At 32.3% G+C, this 3091-nt stretch overlaps 1 protein-coding gene across 3 annotated transcripts in view; it reads left to right on the plus strand.

The window, feature by feature from the left end:
- Positions 1-3091, plus strand: part of LOC102670569 (protein tramtrack, beta isoform) — a 23817-nt gene that overhangs the window by 2020 nt on the left and 18706 nt on the right. The window lies entirely within an intron of this gene.

Here is a 3091-nt window from a genome sequence, read left to right on the forward strand (position 1 = left end):
TTTTATTTTTCAATAATTTTTAATTTTCGCAGATATTTTTATTAAAATCTTTGAATTCCTTATATATCGTGTAAGAATTCAAAGTGCACATTTACCGTTAGTCGTCGAACCAAGTTATCTCGAACAGGGATTCGTTGTTATCTTTGAGATATAGACATACTTGAACAAAGATTGTACCTAGCTTACAAAATTATGTTGTATAATTTTTTTTATAGATTTTTTCCTAATATGTATAGACTTCATAAATCTTTCTTGTAGTATTAATTTTCTTAATATATTAATAAATTCTTAGTAGAAAAATCTTTTAATAGGTTGTAACGATCTTTAGATAGACATGAAAAAGTTTGAAAAAAAAATACGTTCATCCATCTACCTCCCGCCAAGTGAAATAATCTAACAACCACGTGGTTGGACACGTGGTGTATTTACTGCTGTATATTTCTCCATTTTGAATAGTTTCTTATCTGTTGATACATGTGTTACGTTAACTGTGAAGTTTTCTTTTTATATAATTTGTTGTAAAAAAGCTTTTTCTTTTCTTAAAAATTATCGCAAAGTTATATCGCTTCACATACATATCTACTTGTATTATCCATGTGTTCTTTAAAAACGATATATATTTATCTAGATGAAAAATTATATATTGTGTATTGATTATATGTTATTTGGAAAGTGATAATCGATTTATTTTAAAGAATTAATGAAATTAATAAATTTTTTCAAAAATATTTATTATCATAACGTTGTTTGGAAAAATTACATTTTATGAATCATGGAAACATTTGAAGAGAAATAATATAACCTGCACATAAGCGACAAGTGTCCGTTTGTGCACTGAAGCTCAACATATTCATACCCACGTGTTTCGATGAGAACTTACACAGAACTTCCTGCGGGTTCCTGATTAAAGTAGCGTGACGATTTTATCATGGTACCCGCGAAGGGTTGAAGCATCGATTATAGTGGTAATATGGTGGTCGTATGCATGATATAGAGAGAGGGTTCCAGTAAATAGCTGCATATATATATATAGGAACGATCTTTTGTGATGTTAATAATTTGATAATTTATTAGTGTGACAAGTATCATTTGTTAACTTGTGATGAATAGATGAGTGATGTAATTTGGCTTTCTTTTATTCAAACTTCCCGCGCAGCTAGATATGTTAGTCGATAATATAGATTTCTACTATTACAATTCATTATACATTCATTGAAAGATTAAGTGAATATATATTTGTTCATAAGGAAGAACTTAAGTAAGAAACTTTTTAATAATTATCTTCTAATATTTAATTAGAAATAAAAAAAAAGGATTCGATTTTCGATATAACTTTAATCGAGTAAAAAAAATTTTTAAGGCGTGATGCAACTTGTTAATTTCTATTTATGATTGGTTAGAATACGTCGAAATAAAATCTCTTAGAAAAATATATGCTCACGTTATATTTTATATTTTTGAAATTATTGATAATTTTAAGATAAGATAATTTTAAATATTTCTTTCATTGAAATAGTAGAAGTTGCCAATTTCTATTTTATGGTTAAAAATTATATACGATCTGTGTGCGCATGCGCATTCGTGTAACGGTGATGACTGTGCAACGTGCTGCCTCTCCCTGTACTCCCCAACCGTTGTTCCTTTTATTACGTGTGTGGATTACGACTGCGTGGTCGTCAGGATATATCCATTACAAGAATGTCGGACTCTGACAGTAGTTTGCACTTTTGCCAACTCGTTGCAGTTTTGATTTTCATGCAGATAATAGTGTGACACATTCGTAGTTTCGTTAATTGCTCAAGGATCCTAAATCTTTCTGGAGAACAATGGCTACGTTATTTTTCAGGGACATTAGGATAATGTATTTTAAACGAGCCGTTTTTATTCTGTTCTTCGTCTAATCGACAAAGAGAGGCAAATGGTAGTAAACATTTGGAAAAAAAAAAAAATAGGTACAAAGAGTTCAGTTCTATGTGTTTATCATTTTAACCTGATGACATCATTTTTGCTACATGATTTAGTCAAATAGCGATGAATAATACCTTCACCCTTTCCATATACCATTGTTCCCCGTTATATGACACGTTATTTATAAGGGGGTCGATTACTCGACAATGCTCTGCAATAACAGATTCCGAGGGTAATGTTTGGATGGATTTATTTTCTCCTCATTCTTTTGTTTGAATCTCTTTTATCCTTGGAATGATTCACCGGGGATGGTGTGTCAACAACAGGCCTGTCCGTGTCTAAACTGGACGTTGGAGAGTAGGAATCGAATATACCTACACCTGTTTTCATAACACCATGCAACTATATCGCGAAATGGGTGTTCAGCTTCGCGCCCTAGTTACACCTGTGTCTAGTATCGTGGTGGTACGTAATACGTTTGCACGACACTGTACGTCAACCGAGGTTGCCACGTTTCTTGTGACTGCTTACTTGAAAAACTGAGGTCGCAACTGAATAACGAGTTACCAGCAAATTATTAGTCAATCCTTTAACAGTGGCACTGTTATCGATCTGATCAAACGATTTTCTTCTTTCTCACGATAGTTCAGTTTTTCCATCCTATAACTATGCTTGCGCGTTAAGCAAATGTTATCTACATTTAAATAATCTTATTAAAATAGAAAAAAAAAAAAGGTAAATTTCAATGAATTGTAAATCAGTGGTAATTGAAGTTATTAGTTATAATGATTTGCAACTGTAATTACTGTAATATTAATTACAATTTATTAATAGCATCGTTACGATACAATGATATTCGTGGCATTGATATGTTTAAAAATGATAATTGTTATCGCTAAAACTAGGGAAGGTCACTTCTTTTATACCGCGAAATATATCCGAAATGGAGTGAATTTTTTTATCGGAACCGGGGGAAAAAGAATTTAGTGAAAACAGAGGGGTGATCGCCGCAGCAATGCGCATCGAGGGGCGATCGTGTTTAACGAAGGGTCGGCAACGGTGCATAGATTTAATCGCTCTATGGGAACGGAACGTTGCGTAGGAAATCGCTGAAAAGCTACACAGCGCGCTACACACAGTCTAATATATATATATATATATATATATATATATATTTTCCAAA

This window comes from Apis dorsata, unplaced genomic scaffold (genome assembly GCF_000469605.1).
Source record: "Apis dorsata unplaced genomic scaffold, Apis dorsata 1.3 scaffold_150, whole genome shotgun sequence".
Classification (NCBI taxonomy): Eukaryota; Metazoa; Arthropoda; class Insecta; order Hymenoptera; family Apidae; genus Apis; species Apis dorsata.